Raw genomic sequence first — 24,544 nt, 5'->3', positions numbered from 1 at the left:
ATGGATCAAATCACAAGGGTTTTCTATCTTCAACTATCATTCAAAGTGTTCTTCACATATTCAAACATGTGTTCATCAAGTTCATAACATATTAATCACTTATTCAACCAACACTATGAACAACAATCAAAATACAATTTACTATCATGCATCCTATATGACAAACATGTTCATTAGCCGATTTGTTTAGTATAAACACCCAACTTTTCGGATCCAAATCCAAGTGCAACCAATATCATCATTCACCTTTTAACATACAATGAACCCATTTTTACATTAAGCATTTATGCATAGTTCCACACATAACAAGAACATTCATGAACCGATTTCTTTTCAAAACATCATGCATAACTAAGTTAACTACCATATTATCACATAATCTCATCATACAAACATAACATGAACATATTAACACTAAGCATTCAACCATAATCTTTAAAAACACTAACCGGTTAATGGGTTTCGAGGGTGTGTGTAAAACTTCCAACCGGGTGTGTGTGTGTGAGCCGATCCAAGTCCAAAGATCCAAGAATGATGAAGTGTTTGTGTTCTTAGGTTTAGAGAGAGAAGTAGGAGAGTGTGTGTTGTATAATGTTCAACAAATGGCAAAACTAACTAATGTATGGTATATATATAGTCAAGTTCCAAGTGTGCACCCTTAGTGGGTTTCGAGTGGGGTTCACGGCCCAAAGGCCCAACCGGCCAAAGGTTCTCGGCCCAAGTCCACTCGAGACCTCATGGTCTCGAGTCGGGTTCTTTGTTGTTTCGTGTCGGGTTCTCGGTTCACATATAACACGTACACATATACAAAGCACTTATCACATAAAAAGGTTCACGTTATCATTTTTAACTAGTCACATAACGTACAAGCAAGTTACAACGAAAGGTTCTAAATTTCGAGTTGTCACATCATCCCCAAGTTGAAAGAAATTTCGTCCCGAAATTTGATGGCACTCACTGAGGAAGCTAGTTAGGTTGCAAGGTTTTCCCGGTTATCCTGGGGTGTCACATCCACCCCCCGTTGATCTGGAATTTCGTCCCGAAATTTCCGTAGCTTCAGCCTCGGTAGCGTTTGTACTGTTCTCAAACAGTTGGGGATACTTGTGTTTCATCCGATCTTCGCGCTCCCAGGTAAACTCTGGGCCGCGACGTGAGTTCCAACGAACTCGAACAAGAGGTATTCTAGTGCTCTTGAGGACCTTAACATCCCGGTCCGTGATTTCGACAGGTTCTTCGACGAATTTCAACTGTTCGTCGATCGTAAGTTCCTTCAGAGGAACTACGTGCGTCTCATCTGACAGACACTTCTTCAGATTCGACACATGGAAAACGTTGTGAACTGCACCGAGTTCTGCTGGTAATTTCAGTCTGTAGGCCACCTTGCCTATTTTCTCAAGGATTTCGAAAGGTCCAACGTATCGTGGGTTAAGTTTGCCGCGTTTACCAAAACGAACCACACCCTTCCAGGGTGAGACTTTGAGTAACACCCGCTCCCCAACCTGGAGCTCAAGTGGTTTCCTGCCCTTATCGGCGTAGGCCTTCTGACGGTCACGAGCCGCCGCCATGCGTTGTCGTATTTGAGCAATCCGCTCAGTAGTGTCTACCACATGTTCTGGACCAGTGATTTGACTATCCCCCACTTCTGCCCAACAGAGGGGTGACCGGCATTTACGTCCGTACAATGCCTCAAACGGAGCAGCTTTAATGCTGGTGTGGTAGCTGTTATTATACGAGAATTCCACGAGTGGCAGATGCCTTTCCCAGCTGTTGCCAAAGTCGATTACACAAGCGCGAAGCATGTCTTCTAATGTCTGAATAGTTCGCTCGGACTGCCCGTCCGTCTGTGGGTGATACGCTGTGCTCATATCTAAACGTGAGCCAAAAGACTTGTGCATTGCCTGCCACAGTTCCGAAGTAAAACGTGCATCTCGATCAGAGATAATAGAAGTGGGCACCCCGTGCCTCGAAACAACTTCCTTGAGGTATATTTCCGCTAGAGTGGAGAATTTATCTGTTTCTTTGATTGCCAAGAAGTGTGCGGATTTTGTGAGTCGATCCACGATCACCCAGATAGTATCGTTTCCGCGCTGTGATCTAGGTAAGCCAGTAACGAAATCCATGGAAATTTGCTCCCATTTCCATTGTGGTATCTCTGGTTGCTGAAGTAGGCCTGAAGGTTTCTGATATTCTGTCTTGACTCGCGCACAAGTCAAACACTTGCTGACGTAGGTTGCTATGTGGGCCTTCATGCTAGGCCACCAATACGTAGTTTTGATATCGTGGTACATCTTGTCCGAACCAGGGTGTACCGAGTAGCGAGATTTGTGCGCTTCATCCATCACAAGTTCTCGTAAATCGCCATAGTGCGGGACCCAAATGCGTCCTGTTACATAATAAGCACCGTCTTCCTTCTGTTCTAAGCGTTGCCTTGACCCGCGTAGAGCTTCAGCTCTAACGTTTTCTGGTTTCAGTGCTTCTATCTGAGCAGCTCGTATTTGCGAAGGTAGACTAGAATGTATCGTGAGTTGTAAAGCTCTTACACGCTTAGGCGTAGTGTCCTTTCGACTGAGGGCGTCCGCCACTACGTTGGCCTTGCCCGGGTGATACCTGATAGAGCACTCGTAGTCATTCAGCAGCTCGACCCATCGTCGCTGCCGCATATTCAGTTCCTTCTGCTTGAATATGTGTTCTAAACTTCTGTGGTCGGTGTAGATGGCGCACTTGGTTCCGTACAGGTAATGCCGCCATAACTTAAGTGCAAAAACAACAGCTCCCAGCTCTAAATCATGCGTAGTGTAGTTCTTCTCGTGAACTTTAAGTTGTCGTGAGGCGTAAGCTATGACTTTATCTCGTTGCATCAATACACAACCAAGACCTTGAATTGATGCATCACAGTAAACCACAAAATCTTCTGTGCCCTCTGGCAGTGAAAGGATAGGTGCACTACAAAGTCTATCCTTTAGATGCTGAAAAGCTAACTCTTGTGCATTTCCCCAATGATAAACAACGCCTTTCTGTGTTAACAACGTGAGGGGCTGCGCGATCTTAGAAAAATCCTTAATGAATCTCCTGTAATAACCTGCCAATCCCAAAAATTGGCGAATTTCCTTTGGTGTGCGAGGCGCAGGCCAGTTCTTAATAGATTCCACTTTGGATGGATCAACGTGAATCCCATCCTTGTTCACCACATGCCCTAGGAAATGGACTTCACGAAGCCAGAAGTCGCATTTCGAGAATTTTGCGTAAAGCTGTTCCTTCCGAAGGAGTTCCAAAATAAGTCGTAGATGTTGTTCGTGCTCTTCTTTGCTCTTAGAATAGATCAGGATGTCGTCGATGAAGACTATAACAAACTTGTCCAGATACGGTTTGCACACTCGATTCATCAAATCCATAAAAACTGCCGGTGCGTTCGTCAGCCCAAACGGCATGACCAAAAACTCATAGTGCCCATATCGAGTCCTAAAGGCCGTTTTAGAGACATCCTCTTCCCGAACTCTCAACTGGTGATATCCCGATCTCAGATCGATCTTTGAGTAGTAACTCGACCCCTGCAACTGGTCGAACAAGTCGTCAATACGCGGTAGAGGATAACGATTCTTCACAGTCACTTTGTTGAGCTCGCGATAGTCGATACACATTCTGAAGGTACCATCCTTCTTCTTCACAAATAACACTGGAGCTCCCCAAGGCGATGAGCTAGGACGAATAAAACCTTTATCTAAGAGTTCTTGTAGTTGCGTGGAGAGTTCTTCCAATTCTGATGGCGCTAAACGATAAGGTGCACGGGCTACAGGCGCGGCTCCAGGAGCTAGATCAATCTGAAACTCGACTTGGCGATGGGGCGGAAGACCAGGTAATTCCTCAGGGAATACCTCAGGATAGTCGCGTACAACTGGATAATCTTCTAGCTTCTTCTCCTTCTCTGTGGTATCAGTAACTAGAGCCAAAATCGCAGTGTGGCCCTTTCGTAAGCATTTCTGGGCCTTAAGAAGAGAGATGATGTTCTCAACAGCACTTCTCTTGTCGCCTCGAATCATGAGAGGATCACTACCTAAACTAGGAATACGAACGATCTTCTCGTTGCAAAGAATCTCTGCTCGGTGTTGGGATAACCAATCCATCCCAATGACAACGTCGAAACTACCCAAGACAATAGGAATAAGATCAATAGAGAAGGTCTGGTTATCGAGAATAAGCTGGCAACCCTTGACTACGTGAGAGGCTTCCAAACTCTTACCATTAGCTAGTTCTACAGTGTGCTTGTCGCCCAGGGGTGTAGGAATACGCTTAAGCATCTTACTAACTTCTAGTGACACATAGCTAGTATCGGCACCCGAATCAAATAAGACTGTAACATAAAAGTCGTCGAGAAGGAACTTACCCGTCACCACGTTGGGATCATTCCTCGCTTCACCTTGACCAATCACGAACACACGTCCCCTAGCACCATTGTTGTTGTTGTTCCCATTGTTACCATTCCCCTGATTGTTGTTGTTGTTCTGGTTCAGTTGGGGACAATCTTTCTTGAAGTGACCTTCAGCTCCACACTGAAAGCACCCTTTGTTGTTACCCTGCTGCTGTCGCTGGTTCTGCTGAGGTTGCTGACGATTCTGATTGGCGGGGTATGCGCTCCTGCAATCCTTTGCAACATGACCAGGCTTGTTGCACCGATGACAGTTGCCCCTGGTGCATGGCCCACTGTGGTGTAGGCTACAACGATTGCACTTGGGGTGATTTCCTTTGTACCCACCATGACTTTGACCACCAGACGATTGCTGACTGGGGCTCTTGTGATCGTCCGTCTTTCTCTGCTGAGACTGAGTTTACACCGAAGTTGAACCCCTGCTTGAAGTTCCATCCCATTTCCGTTTATCCCCACTAGAAGCACCAGAAGTAGTTGCAGCACCTATGCGCTTCGGTAACTTGTTCTGCTCCACCGCTTGGTCAGTGAGACGGTGAGCCAACTGTACAACCTGCTGGATAGTAGTCAAGTTCGCTGAAGTCACATGACTTTGGATCTCTGGCACCAAGCCCTTGAGATAGAGTTCAATTCGCTTGTAGGGAGGATCCACCATAGTAGGACACAACAAGGCAAGCTCATGCGATCTCTTAGTGTATGCCTCAATCTCCGACCCCGACATCTTGAGATTGTAGAACTCATCTTCCAGTTTGTGAATGTCGTCACGACTGCAGTATTCTTCCCTGATCATTTCCTTGAAAGTTTCCCATGGGGTGGCGTTGGCAGCAACCAACCCTAACATCTGCACTTGAGCATTCCACCACGTGAGAGCCAAACCCTCGAGAGTACCAGTAGCATACTTCACCCTGCGCGCTTCAGGGCATTCACACATTTCGAACACAGACTCCAGTTTCTCAAACCAGTGTAGGAGACCTACTGCTCCTTCAGTGCCGCTAAAAGTAGTGGGTCGACAGTCCATAAAGGTCTTAAAAGTGCACACCGGTGCCTGAGCATACTGACCTAAGGTAGGTGAAAGAAAAGACAGAGTTTAACACAAAGGTTGGTTCACGAGAGTAGGATCCAAATGATCCTAGAACAATTTCGGACTGCAGGATATACCTCCTGCGTGTGCAGCTGCGAGCGCTGCGGCAACTCGCTCGTTGATCAAAGCCGTCAACTGGGCTTGTGTCATGTTAACGCGTCCAGACATGGTTCTTCATAACAAAAGCAATACGTGTGAGAGAGGTTCGCGAAAGCACGATAGTAGGACAGAGTAAGTACGCATGTGTTCAAACAACAGTAGTTATACTAGTCAAGCATACCATGAGCAATGTACTACGCAACTAACAAGTAGGCAATATACATACATCATATTACCTAGAACGTCGAGCCTTGCATGAGGAGCGAAGTGTCGTTGTGGACCGTTGAGCACTGTTCCGGTTATAGTCTGGTTTTAACAAAAACGTTTCTCCTTTATTAAAACCAAGTTCACTATAACCAATGGCTCTGATACCAATCTGTCACACCCCCAAAATCCCACCTGCGGAGTACTACCGCTTGGAGGCGTGACTGACCAGGATCCAGCCACCAATCATACTGAACAAGCATATAAGTAATTATAAAAGTTTAACCACTACGATTGGTGTTCCAAAACAAATAAGTTTAAGTTGTAAGCGGAAGCATAAGTTTAAAGTTGTAACATAAGTTCCAAAAGTTTCAAGTTTAACATAGTCTTGTAGCAATCCCTGTCCCACAACGATCCTCCTCCATGCAAGCTCCCACTGAGTACCTATGGTCCTGCAAAGCATGTAGTAACGAGTCAACAACTAGTTGAGTGAGTTCACGGGTGGGCGTTCGTTTTAGTTGTTTCGAAAACAGTTTACTTTATCTGGCATCCTGCCGTGGGGGTTACCCCATAGTTTTAAAAACGTGACCAGTTCGTTCCCAGTTACTCCGGCACTCCGGCCGTGGGGGCTACCCCATGTAGTTATCAGGCATTTCGGCCGTGGGGGCTACCCCATGTACATCATCTGGCTCTCCAGCCGTGGGGGCTACCCCATGTGTATACTAGACTCGTTACCGTATCGATTGCTGACTGTAGTCATGTTTATGTGCCCTGAAAACATCAATGTCTATCATCATTGACGTGCCCCAGATCCATTAGTTCACGCCCGTCCTCTGCGGCACGGTGTGAGGCTTGTCAGACCTAAATAGCGCTATCTAACTAATGACCCGCTCGCCATTGGCCCGGCGATTAGTCGATACAAAAAGGAGGGACTTCGTGATAGAGTTTTAGTCTAGTACGTTTATCCGTCCATCCGGACGAGGAATCACATTCCTGAACCACTGACGTTCTACCCAAGGTAGACGAGGAACCACGTTCCTTAACCCCGTTCCCAACCCAGGGAATCCCATGCTTTGTAAAGGGTGTGAACTCACCTCGGTTTGCTCGGCAGTTAATCACAGAATGTCAATCAAGTCGCAAGTAGTCAATAACGTCCTAACACGGATATCACGTATAATCAGATTCGAACCAAGTAGTGCACAAATGTTCAACACGTTTGGCAAGCACGTTTAGCAGTAACAGTTAATAGTCAACAGTAACACATACGGTTCACAAGTTCAGCCCAACTACTTAGGCCCAAGCACGTAAAAGCAGTTAACACAGGAGCCCATCAGTCTGGCCCATTAACTAAGGCCCAAAAGTATGGTCTCGAGTCGCAACCGGACTCGCAAGCATGGTCTCGAGTCATGCTGTGTGTGTTGATCATGGATGGTTGCGAGTCGCAACCGGTGTCGCAACCGTAGTCTCGGTTCATCATGCTAAGGTCTCGAGTCGCAACGGGACTCGTAACCTGTGGTTTCGGCTTGTCCTGCTATGGTTGCGAGTCGCAACCGCGTGGTCTCGAGTCATCACGCTGTGGTTGCGAGTCGCAACTGCGTGATTGCGAGTCGGTAGCAGTCGTTTTCAAGTTCACGTGTTGATGCAGATGTAGTCAGATTAGTGGTACAATATAATCAGGCCCAAATCCGGAAATAACCAATAGCATTCCACTAACAGTTTTCCTAATCAGGTTATTGGTCAAAGATGGATCAAATCACAAGGGTTTTCTATCTTCAACTATCATTCAAAGTGTTCTTCACATATTCAAACATGTGTTCATCAAGTTCATAACATATTAATCACTTATTCAACCAACACTATGAACAACAATCAAAATACAATTTACTATCATGCATCCTATATGACAAACATGTTCATTAGCCGATTTGTTTAGTATAAACACCCAACTTTTCGGATCCAAATCCAAGTGCAACCAATATCATCATTCACCTTTTAACATACAATGAACCCATTTTTACATTAAGCATTTATGCATAGTTCCACACATAACAAGAACATTCATGAACCGATTTCTTTTCAAAACATCATGCATAACTAAGTTAACTACCATATTATCACATAATCTCATCATACAAACATAACATGAACATATTAACACTAAGCATTCAACCATAATCTTTAAAAACACTAACCGGTTAATGGGTTTCGAGGGTGTGTGTAAAACTTCCAACCGGGTGTGTGTGTGTGAGCCGATCCAAGTCCAAAGATCCAAGAATGATGAAGTGTTTGTGTTCTTAGGTTTAGAGAGAGAAGTAGGAGAGTGTGTGTTGTATAATGTTCAACAAATGGCAAAACTAACTAATGTATGGTATATATATAGTCAAGTTCCAAGTGTGCACCCTTAGTGGGTTTCGAGTGGGGTTCACGGCCCAAAGGCCCAACCGGCCAAAGGTTCTCGGCCCAAGTCCACTCGAGACCTCATGGTCTCGAGTCGGGTTCTTTGTTGTTTCGTGTCGGGTTCTCGGTTCACATATAACACGTACACATATACAAAGCACTTATCACATAAAAAGGTTCACGTTATCATTTTTAACTAGTCACATAACGTACAAGCAAGTTACAACGAAAGGTTCTAAATTTCGAGTTGTCACATCCTGCTTGGGACCTGGGTCAAATTTAGTAGGATCTCCTTCAATGCCCATAGGTATTGGATGGCGGGGATCCAAACTCTTTGACCCCCTCATAAGCTAACTACTATTAATACTATAACCCGGCTATTTAGGACTGTATCCCTGCTGACTCAGACTACTTAGCCGAGGGTAACGTCACCGCCAAAAGCGGGGCCTACCATAATTTGCATTAATAACTTAATTCATTATCTTTCAATAATCCAACCCTTTAGGATTGTATCCTTGCTGACTCAAACTACTGGGTTGAGGGTAACGTCACCTCCGAAAAAGGGGCCTACTACAATAACTAAGATAATCTCTTAAACAAGTGCAAAAGTGCGAAAATAATCAAAGGTTATACTAATACACGTGTCGGATCCAAGTGATTCATCTTGTCTATCTGTTTTTATTTTATTTTATTTTTCAGCATTTAGTTAGTTTTTATCTTTCTTAGTTTAAAACATTTTTCTAACTTTTTGATTTGATTAGACGTTGAGGATAAACCGGTATTAAAAGCTCTTGTGTCCTTGGACGACCTCGGTATCTTACCAACACTATACTACGTCCACGATGGGTGCACTTGCCCATATGTGTGTCTAGTGTTAGTAAATATCGTGTTTTATAAATTTAAAACTTGGCTAAAAGTGTAAAAAGGGCTTAAAAATATATCTAAAATTATATTACACTACACACGCATCAGCAGTGATTTTTGCTCTTAAGATATGGAGACATTACCTGTACGGTACCAAGTGCACTGTTTACACCGATCACAGGAGTCTTAACATATCTTTAGGTAGAAGGAATTAAACATGCGACAACGTCGATGGGTTGAACTCTTGAATGATTACGAATGCGCCATCAAGTACCATCCGGGCAAAGCCAATGTCGTGGCAGACGCCCTCAGCCGAAAGGACACTACACCAAAGCGCGTGCGAGCATTGCAACTTACCATCCAGTCTAACCTCCCTACTCAGATTCGAAATGCTCAAGTCGAAGCATTGAAACCGGAAAACATCAGGGATGAGTCCCTGCGAGGATCGAGACAGCGATTAGAACAAAAAGAAGATGGCGCTTACTATGTAACAGGGCGTATTTGGGTTCCACTCTATGGAGGTTTACGTGAACTCGTGATGGACGAAGCCCATAAGTCCCGTTACTCAGTACATCCTGGCTCGGATAAGATGTACCATGACTTGAGGACTACATACTGGTGGCCTGGCATGAAGGCCCACATAGCAACATATGTCAGCAAATGTTTGACTTGCGCAAGAGTCAAGACAGAGTACCAGAAACCAGCAGGCCTACTCCAGTAACCAGAAATCCCGAAATGGAAATGGGAACAAATTTCCATGGATTTTGTCACAGGGCTACCTAGGTCTCAACGCGGAAATGACACTATTTGGGTAATAGTAGATCGATTGACCAAGTCCGCACACTTTTTGGCTATTAAGGAGACAGACAAGTTTTCTACCTTGGCAGAGGTTTACTTAAAGGAGGTAGTTTCGATGCACGGGGTGCCAACTTCCATTATTTCCGACCGAGATGCTCGTTTTACTTTGGATTTGTGGCAAGCTATGCACAAATCCTTTGCCTCACGTTTGGACATGAGCACCGCTTATCACCCACAAACGGATGGGCAGTCTGAACGGACCATCCAAACCCTGGAAGACATGCTTAGGGCATGTGTGATCGATTTTGGCAAGAATTGGGAAAGGCACCTACCGCTAGTAGAGTTCTTGTATAATAACAGCTACCACACTAGCATTCAGGCAGCACCTTTCGAGGCATTGTACGGTCGTAAATGCCGATCACCTCTCTGCTGGGCGGAAGTTAGCAACAGCCAAATCACAGGCCCAGAACTGGTGGTAGACACAACGGAAAAGATTGCCCAGATCAGACAACGCATGGCGGCAGCTCGGGACCGTCAGAAAGACTACGCTGATAAGCGTAGGAAACCACTAGAATTCCAGGTCGGTGACCGGGTTCTACTTAAAGTCTCACCCTGGAAGGGTGTGGTTCGCTTTGGTAAACGGGGCAAGCTTAATCCGCGATATATCGGACCATTTGAAATTACCGAGAGAATCGGTAAGGTTGCTTATAGATTGAATCTGCCTGAAGAACTGAGTGCGGTACACAACGTATTTCACGTATCAAATCTGAAGAAGTGTCTGTCAGATGAAACACTCGTAATTCCTTTCAAGGAACTAACTATTGACGAACAGCTACACTTTACTGAGGAACCGATTGAGATCACGGATCGAGAGATCAAAACCCTCAAACGTAGCCAGATACCCCTTGTGCGAGTCCGTTGGAACTCGCGACGTGGCCCAGAGTTTACCTGGGAGCGGGAAGACCAGATGAAGCACAAGTATCCCCAGTTGTTCCCAAACGAAACCTCCGGCAATGAAGCTACAACCGAATTTCGGGACGAAATTCCAAACTAACTGGGGGATGATGTGACGCCCCGTTGAAACACTCTCACTTATACTAGCTTGTCAGTGGCTGCCTCAACTTTCGGGACGAAAGTTCTTAAAACTTGGGGATAATGTGACACTCTGGGTCTTCCCGAGCAACCATTTTGTATTGTATTGGCATGTACTTAATATTAAATGAAAACTGTGATTTATCTTGACGTGCGATGTGTCGATGTTGTGTATAGGTTGTGTATATATATATATATATATATATATAAGAGTAGGGGTGAGCCGAGACCACCAAACCACGACTCGAGACCACTCGGCCTCTAGTAAACAGTGAACGGTTGGGCCGGTTGGGCCGCAACCTCCCCTTAGCCCACTCGGAAACCTTTAGGGTGCACCTTTTGTTATATATAAACCCAAACCCTCACACTTTCTCCTTTACACTCTCTCTCACTTCATCCTCACTCTCTCTCTCTCTCTCTCTCTCTCTCTTGAAAACCTTAAACCCTAGCAATCAAGCATCAAACCTCCTCTCATTTCCTTCTCTCGGATTCAACCAAGACTCTCGGATCAAGCTCGATACCATCACTCGGAAGTTGGTTCATTGATTCTTCTAACCGGTTAGTGCCTTATAGTTGTTTGGTTAAAAATAGATGATAAGTTAAGTATAAATCAATCGGTTAGTATTTTGTTTAGATGCTCGTTAGGCATTTTTATGAATAAGGGTTTTATTTGCTTGATTGGTTAAATGATGAATGAAATGTGAACTATTGTGCTTAGAATGTTTGATGATGATTGTTACCATCCGATTTATGATGATAAAATAGGGTAAATATTGTGTTTAATGATTGTCTTATATGTCACATGATTCTGTTCATAAATCTCATGTTATGTGTTGTAGATGTGTTTTTGAACCAAGGATTATATGTTAGCTGAATTGTTGAATATGCTTGATGAACAGCTTGAAGACCACCAAAAACATTTGAAATTGTTATTATTTGATCTGATTTGGTAATAAAACAGACAAAGGAACATGTTTGTGTGGTTTTATTGGATAGTACACCAAATCACGATTATGCAATTCTATTGGATAGTACAATTGGACAGGTTCTAGAAGGATTCTTGTGCACGTATCCGGGGTTGCGAGTCGAGACCCTCGGTTACGACTCGAGAACACTTCATGACAAATCGAGACGGACTTCAGGGACTCGAGACCGGCAAGGTCTCGACTTGAGACTTCATGATCTCGACTCGAGACTGGACTCGAGGCCTCTGAGGTTGCGACTCCTAACCGGCACCACTCGAGACCAAAACATGATAACACGAGATCTCCTGGTTGCGACTCGAGACCGTGCGTTCTCGAGTCGAGACCGCCTTGTCTCGACTGGGCTGCCTACTTTGGTTATTGGGCCACAATGTGTTTTGTTTGGGCTACCTGTTTGACTGGACTATGTGTTGCTGAAATTCTGTATGATTGTGCAAATGTTAGGGCCGGCCCAATAACCCAATGTATAACTGTATGCATCCTATGTGTTTAATACGTGTATGATATACGTGATTACTGTACCCCAAACTTGACCTATATTGGTAACCATGCTAGGACGTGGTGACCAACGTGATTGACCGAGTAAATAATCTACCGAGCAACCCAAGGTGAGTTCACAACTTAAAGCATGTGTTCCCGGTGGTTTGGGAAACGGAACTAAAAACAACGCTATCCCCTTATGAGGGATACAACTTACTTTTCTTCCCATGTTATTGGGAACCTTTAGTTAATTACTATTTATACGGATTGCAACAAACAGCACTAAACGAAACTCTATCACTCAAGTCCCTACTACATAATACCGATTAGTCGTCGGGGCCAGGCGAACGGGTTATTAGTTGATAGCGCTATTTAGGTCTTACCAACCTCACACCGTGCCCGTGTATGGGATCGGGAGTGAACTAATGGACTCAGGCATCCGTCAATGATGATAGAACATTGACATCGGGGCATTCTGCGGAAACGTACGGTTACCTAGTATTCGGTATTGGAAAAACAGCTTAGTCGCTTACTTTTGGGGTAGCTCCCCATGGCATGTATAAACGGATAAATTAACTGGTGAAACAAGTTTTTGGTAATTAAAAACTGGACAACTAGTGAACTCGCTCAACATTATTGTTGACACCTTACTGCATGCTTTGCAGGTAACCAGTGACTCAGGAGCTCGCAGCTTGGGAACGTGTAGTGGTCGTCAAAACCCGCGTGTTGGGTTTTAATTATCTTGAACTATGAACCTGTCTTTAAAACTATTTGGATTATGCTTCCGCTGTTTATCTAAACTAATTATCGAACTTAAACTGTGATGTTTACTAACTACTTTTGTTGGTGAATAATTTTGCTATTAATCAATGCTTAGTATAATTGGTGGCTGGATCCTGGTCAGTCACGCCCTCAAGCGGATGATACTCCGCAGGTGGATTTTGGGGGTGTGACAACATAGCCACCCGACCGGTCACCGGGTGGCGGGTTTGTATTGATTACCGCAAATTGAATGCTGCCACTTCTAAGGACCATTTCTCGCTACCTTTTATTGACTAAATCATTGAAAAATTATAGGGTTAAAATTATTACTGCTTTTTGGACGGGTATTCGGTTACAATCAAATCGCAATACACCCGGATGACCAACACAAGACCACCTTCACTTGTCCATATGGCACTTTTGCCTTTCGGCGAATGCCATTTGGCTTGTGCAATGCACCGACAACTTTCCAACGATGTATGATGAGTATTTTCTCGGGCATGGTTGGAGAGTCGCTTGAAGTTTTTATGGATGACTTTTCAATTTTTGGCACTAGTTTTGAATCTTGTCTCAACGAGTTAGAAAAAGTTTTAAAAAGATGTGTTGTGAAAAATTTAGTGCTTAGTTGGGAGAAAAGTCATTTCATGGTGCAAGAGGGTATTGTGTTGGGCCACGTGATTTTGGAGAGGGGTATGGAGGTGGATAAGGCAAAAATATTGGTAATATCATCTTTGCCTCCACCGAAAAATGTGAAAGGGGTAAGATCATTTTTGGGACACGCGGGATTTTATAGACGTTTCATTAAAGGTTTAGTGTAATTACAAAACCTTTATGTAATTTGTTGTTAAAGGATGTTCCATTTGATTTTACTAATGAGTGTTTGCAAGCATTTAATGTTTTGAAGCAACACTTGATGAAAGCTCCCATCTTGCAACCGCCGGATTGGTCAAAGCCATTTGAAATCATGTGTGACGCAAGCGACACTACAATTGGTGCAGTTTTGGGTCAACGAATTGATAAAAAGCCGGTGGTGATTTACTATGCAAGAAAGACGTTGTCCGAAGTGCAACTGAATTACACCACAACCGAAAAGGAGTTATTAGCGGTGGTGTATGCTTTGGATAAGTTCCGTTCTTACATTTGGGGGAGCAAAGTGGTGGTATACTCGGACCATAGTGCGGTCCGGTATTTGATGGAGAAAAAAGATGTGAAGCCCGGTTTGATCTGTTGGGTGTTGTTGCTAAAAGAATTTGATTTAGAAATTCGAGATAAAAAAGGAAGTGAAAATGTAGTGGCAGATCACTTGTCTCGAATTCCGGTGGACGGGATGTAACACCCCAAAACTCGAATTATAAAATTCGTTGGAGTATTGCCATATTTAATAATATGAACAACAATAACTAAGTTAATAAAACTTGGTTAAATACTTTACAAAACAATTAAGAGAATGAAATGGGAAAAATAGTGATTAAGTAACAACTAAGAGGGCCTAGGTTGCCAAAATGGGAGATCTTTTATTGATTAATATTAAAAACCCAACACACACATTGTGGGTGTGTGTGGGTGTCGATATATCGACCAGGAAGAAGATGGGAATGGGACAAAACCCTAGCTCACCAAAAACCTTCAAATTGAAAGAGGAAATTGGCAAGAAACTGATGCATGGGTTTAGATTCATGATTATCCAGCCATTCTACACATAAGGTAAGTTGTAGAAGTTATTTTAGTGATTTAGTATGAACTGAATCCATGATTAGCTCATGAAATTGTATAGAATTAAACATGTAGAGGTGTTGGAATCACCAAGTAGATAGTATATGATGAACAAGTTCAAGTAATTGGATGTCTTGACTTGAAACCCATTTGGTGATGATGTAGATGACAACATGAGTGTAGCATTCATGTCTAAATCATGTGTAAATTTGATAGAGTATGTTGAATATGGTGAATTCTTGCTAGTTAAGTTGAAGTATAACATGAAATTTATTGATGGTTAGCTAGGGATGAATAAATGCAAAGATAGGGAATGAAAGCATAAAAGGATTGCACATTTAGCTTAGATGGCAGTACGCACACAAGGTGTTTGATGAAATGTATAAACGACAATAATGTATGAAATTTCATTATACGCTTGAATGATATGATGTATATCTATGGATTGTTTGATCGTATTAGTTTCGACCTAAGAATAATTATGGAACAAATGAGAATCCTAGAAAAGAGTAAACTTAAATGATGTTGCTATGAACGGAATGGAATGTGTATGTGTATAGGTAACTATTTTAATCATGTGGCCGAATGTGTCCTACAATATGAGTATGAAGCATAGATGGCATAATAACTATGTTCTAACATGTTAAATTGTTAATAATTGCGTGTCAAAGTTGGAAATGCTTGATGGTTGACTTTCTGGAAAGTCAAGAATGGCAGGAATGTTGTGATTTGGATCTCTTAACATAAATGTACGTTTAGGAAGTCAAGTGATGCATGATATGTTTATAATGAGATATGTGATGGCGCGTTCATATCATACGAGTAGGAAGGATCGCATTGTTAGTCTATACTATGTGTTGTTAGAAATTGACTAATGAAAGCCAAGTGTAGAGCATAAATTTGTCATGATTGATGTTATGCGCGTTCTTGTTTACTAACAAGGATATCAATGTATGGTCATGTAAGGATGGATAACATGTCTACGGGCTCAAGCACGGAGGCTAACGGGTCAAAAGTAATCATGGAACCTATGCTTGAACTTGGACGCTCATGGTAAGTAAACTCCCGGACTCTCTCTTTAGTTGTAAAACAGATTGTGTGTATTATAAATGTTAGAAGTTATGTTGAAATGAGCTATTAATAACGATGTCAAGTAGGTAGTATTAAGTAAGGGATCTCCGAAATCACTTTTTAGTATTTAGAAAAAGAATTGTTAATTTTGTTGTATGTTACCAATCGTGAGGTGTGCAAGAACGAAAAATCAAATGAAGTACTAAGTTTAGTTTTTGTGGTAATGGGTCAAAAATGGTTAACTAAGTCGGAAAGTGTGTAATAAAGATCAAACGGGTCAAAACTAGGAAGTGGGGTAAAGTAAGGTTTCGGCCATTAAGGCATGGGGTAAAGTGTTGGTAGGAATTGGGGACTTGTAAGGATGTTACTATACGTTTGGGACGTTCGCGGAATGAGTATAATCATCCCTAATCATCAAAAAGTAGAAAACAGTGTCTGGAATGCAGAAGGGGCGTCGCCGATGCCCTAAAGGACCGTCGGCGACGGTGCTTGGTTGGCTCAGTGCTTCCGACGCTCTAAATTGCTGTCTATGGATCCTTTTTCCCGACGGACAACACTAGAGGGCGTCGCCGACGGCCCGGTGAGGCGTCAGCGACGGTGCCTCTGTTTCCTGTTTTCTGTTTTCGCTGTTTCGCGCTTCCGGTTGATCTTGTTTTCGTCCTGATGCTTCGTAAAGTTTTGGAAAGGCTCCGTAAACTTTGTCAGACTTAAGAAAACACCAACCTTATTAAAATAGGTAACTAAGAACTCAAGTTCATGTAAAGGTGTGGATCCATAAACAATTAAATTGTGTGAACGAATGTGTTAGAATGTGACATACGGATGAAAAGATAAAACTTGTTCATAAGAATGCTTATAGATAAATTATTACGCGTGATTAAAGTACAATAATTGGAGGTGGTTAAGTGAGTATGATTCGAATGCACGTATGGAGGCATATAATTGTAGAGTGTAAGAGTTAGCTGCCAATGTTATTGTAATACGTATGTATGAAATATATATGTATTTTGTGGATATATGGTAGCGTCCACACATGGGTAAATCAATGTTATGTGTTTATATGAAGATGTAAGTTTTCAATACGTTGGAGGATAAGTGCTGCTAACCGTTTTGCTTTTGAGAATGGTTTTAGAAATACAAGTATGCAAGTGATGGACTCTCGAAGGTTTGAGTCCTGGTGTACGGAACGAATTCGAAGAACGTGCTATTGGAGTTCCATTCATTGATAGATGGCTATGTGATCATTAGTTATTATGAAATTGTTTCAAATGTATGGTGTTACCATTTTACTAACGTGTTGGTTATATATGGTGATCGCAGGTTAGTCAGATCATCATTATTATCATGGGAGATAAGTGGACGATGATCGAGTTGAAGAACGTGGATTGTACGGAGAAGTGGCGATATAGTTGTAATTGTATGTTAATGTAGTTATTTTGATCTAGAATTAATGATGTACTTAAGTTAAAGAAAGATTGATTTAAATGGTTTAAAGCACATTAGAACAACTATAAAGGAAGAAATTTTGTAGTTCATTTTTTCCGCTGCGTCGTTCTAGTCAAAACGTGTTTAGGGTCTTACACGGGATTGATGATTTTAGCGAGATAAACGAAAGGTTTTTGATGCGTGTCATTGTGTATATATATTAGGTGTATATTTTAAGCCTTTTTTACACTTTTTAGCCAAGTTTTAAATTTATAAACACGATATTTACTAACACTAAACACACATATGGGCAAGTGCACCCATCGTGGACGTAGTATAGTGTTAGTAAGATACCGAGGTCGTCCAAGGACACAAGAGCTTTTAGTACCGGTTTATCCTCAACGTCTAATCAAATCAAAATGTTAGAAAAAAGGTTTTTAAACTAGGAAAATAAAACTAACTAAAATGCTGAAAAGTAAAATAAAAATAAAACAGATAGACAAGATGAATCACTTGGATCTGACTCGTGTGTAGTGTAACCTTTGATTATTTTCGCACTTTTGCACTTGTTTAAGAGATTATCTTAGTTATTGTAGTAGGCCCCTCTTTTGAAGGTGACGTTACCTTCAACCCAGTAGTTTGAGTCAGCAAGGATACAATCCTAAAGGGTCGGATTATTGAATGATAATTAATTAAGTTATTAATGCATAATGTGGTAGGCCCCTCTTTTGAAGGCGACGTTACCCTCGGCTAAGTAGTCTGAGTCTGCAGGGATACAGCCCTAAGTAGCCGGGTTAAAGTTTTACTAGTAGTTTAACTTATGAGGGGGTCAAAGAGTTTGGACCCCCGCCATCCAATACCGTTGGGTATTGAAGGAGGTCCTACTAAATTTGACCCAGGTCCTTTGAAGGATCTATACACTAAACAATGGCAAGACTCTTACCAAACCGTTCCCTTAACCCCCGACCAGGTAGCCAACATACCTCCATATAGACCGTGGAGATATGAATGGTGAAAATCTTTTATTTTATATAGACAGTAAAATAATGCCAAGACACCACGGACAATCGATGAGGAAGAATCACCTTCAACATAAGAAACTAGTAATTAAAGTCATTAATACAAAACCAATTAAAAAGTGTAAAAGATTAAAAATAAAAAGTATTACACTAAACACTTGTCTTCACCAAGTGATGTAAGAGACTTAGGCAAACATAGCCTTTGATTGTCAAGAACTCTTACGATCATTCTTGGATCCTGAGATGACTCACACACTCTATGATGGACAATGGATGATGGTGGTGGATGATGGTGTTGTGATGGTGGTGGGTGGTGGGTGAAGTGTGAGAGAGGTGGTGTGCCAAGGGATGAGTTGCAAGAGCTCCAAGCACTCCTATTTATAGGCTGAACAGAAGCTCAGGCACGGCCCCGTGCCCATCCGACTCTCTCTCTTCATTAATTGCAATTTCATTAAATGCGTCTGCAACGGTTGACCACGCCCCCGTGTCCGCTGAGCACGGCCCCGTGGTGGGCAATAGAAGATTCTACCACTTTGTCTTTTCTGCTGACACTTGGGCACACCCCCGTGCTCACTGAGCACAGGGCGTGTTTAGGCTTCTGTCTTCTTGTTTTGCTTGGGAAGATGCTGTCGGGAGGTTGGGCATGCCACGTTTTGTTCCTTTTCTTGTATTTATGTTAGATTTAGGTGCCTTTTTGCTTCTTTTGTTCATTTGAGCTCATTTATTCCTGAAAATACAAAAGGAAGACAAAAGCACACTTTTTCCAACATTAGTACTAAAAAGGGTTAGTTTTATGGCACAATTGATGTTATTTATATGTTGCATTTTGTGCACATCAAATACCCCCACACTTGAATCTTTGCTTGTCCTCAAGCAAAACTCTTTATAATGTGGCCTTTTTTTTCACTCCCAAATGGAATGGGTAGAAGAGAAGGTTTTTAGGCTTGTCATAGAGTGTCGGGATTTCCAAGATTCGTTATTTAAGTTTTATTTTTATTTATTTACAATCCTACTCGTCATGATTTATTAAAAACGTTCCATAAGATAAATTACTTATTAGGGCATAACATGCCTTTTTAAAATTCCATTTATATACAAGTTCACATACCTCACGGGGGATCACTCAACACTCGGCTGAAGGTGTATTTTTTTATAGTGAATCACTCGAGAGCGGCATGGAACTTACTCCTACCATAAGCTTGCCAAGCAATCAATCCTCCTCCTTTTTAACTATATACCTTTGTAAATATCAAGAGGACTTTTTGGGTGAAGGGTTAGGCTTGGGCTAAAGGTGGGTGGTTGGGTTAGTGGTTAGTGAAAGGGCGAAAAGCGTAAAAAGCGTCGGTTTTTGAAAGACTTTTTATTTTTCACAATTTTATTTTATTTTGATGAACCATTTCTTTCAAACAAAGTAATTTTTGATGAACTTGTTTGTTTATTTGGTTTCATCATCAAAATATTTTTTTAAGTCATAAGAAAACCGAGCTTTGTTACTAAAAGAAAAGGTTAAAATAAAAAGGTTTAGGTGGGTAAAAATGGTGATTGTTTTGGATTAAGAAATGAAAAGGTTTAGGCTCAAAGGGGTTAACTAGGGGGATTTTTGGTAGGTGGTAAAAAAATGAAAAATAATGGTGTAGAAAGAAAAAAAAAACGGTTAGTCCTAATGCCTCCATCATTTACTTACTCGGGTTTAAGTTGGTAAGGACCGGGGATGCATTGTTGCGGTAAGTTCTAGAGTCGTACGAACCAAGCGGCTATTCACACAAGAAACGAAAAATGAGCATTTAGTGTAAAGATATGTATTTGTATGCTCAATAAAGGCTCAAAACTCACTTTTGTGGGAATGGGTTTTTATGTGATCAAGTATATATAATCGAATTTTAACTAAGCTTGTCATGTCGTTTCATAATTTTCTGATGTTGGTTCTTTTTATCACGACGCTATCGGTTGTAAACTTGTAAAAATATAATCTTTTTTTAGAACTTGAAATTCCCAACTTAAACTTAGACAAGTAAAAAAATGAAATTTTTTTTGAAAACATTTGGGGTGATTAGCGGTTCCAATAGAGTTTTGTGTAAGGCTTGTTGATTAGGACTTGCAAGATTCAAAGTTTTAGCATCCCCCCACACTTAAATTACACATTTTCCTCAATGTGTCCCAAAAACAAGTTTTTAGGTTAATTGAATATGTAAAAGGGTGTTAAAAGCAAAAATTTTATGTTACTGGCACTCTGGACACGGCCCCGTGGTGACCGGGCACGGCCCCGTGTTCAGGTGCCAGTGACAAAATTTAGTAAAAAGAAACAGAAGTCTGGACACAGGGGCGTGTTCAGTGAACACGGCTCGTGTCCAGTTACCTGAACTGGGCGTTTTCTGCAGATTGTGCAGCACGGGGCCGTGTTGGGCGGACACGGCCCGTGCTGAACTTGCTGTAATGAAGAAATTTTTGTCGGATGGCCCTGTTTTCGTGCATGGGGTGATGTTTCCCGTTTCCCTTGTTATCCTTTACCATCCCGAGTGTGTTTTATTCCTGCAAATTAAAACTAAACTAAAAATTAATCTAAGCTAAACTAAGGATAGTTCCGCGGAATGCCTCTGTGGTGCGCCACGTTTATAAGGGTCCTTGGCTAGACCCAAAGTGAGGTCATATATTTTCCGAGCGGGACATTTTGCATCCCATGTTGCACCGTCGGAGAGCATCATCCAGACTCGAATAAATGACCTTCATGTAATTGACCGGGTCAATGCCCTCTACTCTCTTCCCAACCCCAAACTTCACTTCCTTATCCCCAAACTTCAAAGTAAGTGTTCCGTCATTCATGTCTACTACTGCTTGCGCGGTGGCTAGAAATGCCCTCCCTAGTATGAGGGGGACTTCGGTGTCCTCTTCCATATCTAGTATGACAAAGTCGGCCGGGTAGACGAAATTGTCGACTTTGACCAATAGATTTTCAGCGACACCTTGCGGGTATTTGACGGATCTGTCGGCAAGTTGTATACTCATCTTGGTAGGGTTTGTTTTTCCTAGGCCGAGTCGTTTGAACATTGATGCAGGCATGAGGTTAATGCTAGCCCTAAGGTCGGCTAGCGCATTACGAACGGGGGATTCCCCGATCGAGCAAGGAATTGTGAAACTTCCAGGATCAATCTTCTTTTGTGGGAGTTTGTTGAGTACGAGGGCGGAGCATTCTTCGCCTAAGTTAACTAATTGCAATGATTCAATTTTCCTTTTATGAGTGAGGAAGCCTCTCATGAATTTCGAGTATTTAGGCATTTGAGTTAGGACTTCGATAAAAGGAATATTAACATGCAATTGTTTTAGTTGATTTTCGAATTTTGCGAATTGCTCATTGGTCTTTTGACGAATTAACCTACCGGGGTATGGAACCGGAGGAGCCTTGGTAGGCTCTTGAGTTAGAGGAGAAGCCTTCTCTTGAGGAGTTGTGCTTCCCTCAGTTGGCGGTGGTGGAGCTTCTTCGGAACCCACGGTACGGTTTCTTAAGGTTATGAGATGGACTTGTGCTTTTGGGTTTGTTTCGGTATTACTAGGTAACGCGCCTTGTGGTCTCTTGGAGAAATTTTGAGCTAATTGATTTATTTGTTTTCCAATGTTTTGTATACTAGCTTGTTGATTTCTAAAATTCGATTCCAATTGTTGAAATCGATCCGAGTTTTTCTTTTCAGTGTCGGAGATGAGGCGAGATACAGCATCTTCAAGCCTTTCTCGTCCACCTTATTGTTGAGGGAAATTTTGTGACTCATTTCTTGGCTGTTGAAAGTTTGTTCGTTGGTTTCGGTTTTGTTGGTTGCTACTATTGTCGGGTTCTCTCCATCCAAGGTTAGGGTGGTTACGCCATCCTTGGTTGTAGGTACCCGTTGGAGGACCCGGCGGCCTATGTCTGTTATCAATGTAGTTTACCGACTCTTGTTGATCATTTGTTTCTTTCATACAACTCCAATTTTCATGTGGCCCACCACACCCTTCACAAGCCATAACCGAGACCCTTTTTGTCCTTTCTAACTTTTTGATTTTTTTTAAGAAAGGGCCTCGATTTGGGCTTGTAAAGAAGTGCTTTCATCAACTTTATGGGCGCCCGGGGCAATAGATTTATTGCCTCGGGAGTGTGCCACTGAAAATTGGTTTGAGCAATTTCCTCAATTTGATTGTATATTTCATGTGGGCGGTGATTACCTAAAAGTCCCCTGGAGCTAGAGTCAAGTGTTTGTCTTGTGTGTGGCAACAACCCATTGTAGAAAGTGGATACTTGTTGCCATACCGCAAGACCGTGATGAGGACACTTTCGCAATAACTCCTTGAACCTTTCCCAAGTTTCATATAAGGATTCCCCATCCTCTTGTGAATATGTATTAATTTCAGTCATTAATTTAGCCGTTTTAGCGGGAGGGAAATACTTATATGGAAACTTTTGGGCTAGTTCATCCCAGGTGTTTACCGAACCAACTGGGAGGGCGTTGAGCCAAGCTTTTGCTCGGTCTCTAAGTGAAAATGGAAACATTCGAAGGCGGATGGCATCATTTGATGCTCCATTGATCCGAAGAGTATCACATATTTCTAAGAAATTAGTAATATGTAGATGGGGATCCTCGTCCGCAAGCCCATGGAAGGTTGCGGAGTTTTGAAGCATTTGTATCAAATGTGGCCGAAGTTCGAAGTTGTTAGCTTCAACATTCGGTGCATTGATAGCGGCGCCGATATTACCCACGGTGGGTCGTAGGTAATCCATGAGGGTACGTTGGTCCGCCATTGGAGGTGGGTCCCCCGAAACCTTCTCTTGGTTTTTAGCTTTAAGTCTTTTTTTGAGAAAGCATTCGGGTTCTTCTAGAGGTTCTTTTATGTCTCTACTAGAACTGGAGCTCATACACTACGTAGAAAGTTCAGATGTGGTGTCCGGTTCCAAGTCCTGCGATAAAAACAGAAAAGAATGTTGGTCAGGAAGTTCACCACGGCCCCGTGCTTAGTGAACACGGCCCGTGGTCGGAGATACAGCGATTGTTTTCCGGATCCTCTTTACTGGAAAGTTGGACACGGCCCCGTGTTGCACCGACACGGCCCCGTGCTCAGCTCTCTGTGTGACAACCCTCACCAAATCAGGTATCCGTACGAATTAATTAATATTTAATTAATGCTTAATTATTGTGCTAGCTTACAATTGTGGTTAAACTGCTACTTGAATTCTGATACATACATATACATGCATCATACTTTATTAACTGTCACTCCATTATTTACATACAAACTATAGTGACAAACTTGATGCACAATAGCACAGTAGCACAATGAACGGATAACCCAGTAAATGTGCTGACATAGCCAGCACCAGACAGACACTGTCTATAAGGCCAGTATGAGCCGGGAATAGTTTACTACACTAGTAGGGAGTGTAGGGAGGTGAGGATTGTAGAACTGCGTCACTAGGTGATAGTTATAGTGACCAGATGTGCCTAAAACATGTTCTAATTGCAAAATTATGCACTATAATACAAAATTCAGCATTTAATATGACTAGTAAAGTGCAAAAACATGGGAAAATAATACTAGACACTTTCCAAATTGTCGGGAATTCATCGTGTCACTAAAAATAATATTAAAGACACTTTAAATGCTTATTAAGCACTTTAACGGATCAGTATCCAACCGAACAACCGGACTTTACCCGGAACATAAAAATATTGACAATGACATTGTTTTTCCTTTCCTGAGCCAGTTAGGGTCCCCGAACACCCTAACACCCGTTACAAAACACTACACACTAGTAACTTATTTAAGTTCCTAACTATCTTAACTAAACACTAACTATTTGGTTGAAAACAAACTAAATACCCCCCCCCCCCCTTGACCGAATCGGTCCCCATGTGGGACACACCCTTACACATTTGATTATTTTATTGATGGTTGTCTAATATATTCCATACACATTACATAATGGGTATTTAGGAGACATGGATTATAAGTATGTATGAGAGGTTCACCATTTCATTCAAACACTTAACAAAATTTCACACACTCTCCCTCTCCTCTCATTGCAATCGGCCGAAACCCATCACCCACATCCACCCATCTTCAAGTTTCAATCTAGCTAAACCACTTACATACAAAGGTGAAAGGTCACACACAA

The 24,544-nt window shown here is 42.2% G+C and overlaps 1 non-coding gene across 1 annotated transcript; it reads left to right on the top strand.

The window, feature by feature from the left end:
- Positions 1-22,688: 22,688 nt before the first annotated feature.
- On the top strand, positions 22,689-22,795 carry LOC118484373. Its single transcript, XR_004873484.1, has one exon. It is a non-coding gene; the product is annotated as a small nucleolar RNA R71 (small nucleolar RNA).
- Positions 22,796-24,544: the final 1,749 nt, after the last annotated feature.

This window comes from Helianthus annuus, chromosome 11, assembly GCF_002127325.2.
Source record: "Helianthus annuus cultivar XRQ/B chromosome 11, HanXRQr2.0-SUNRISE, whole genome shotgun sequence".
NCBI classification, from domain to species: domain Eukaryota; kingdom Viridiplantae; phylum Streptophyta; class Magnoliopsida; order Asterales; family Asteraceae; genus Helianthus; species Helianthus annuus.
Note: the sequence above shows the minus strand (reverse complement) of the source record. Positions and strands in the feature narration are given on the sequence as shown.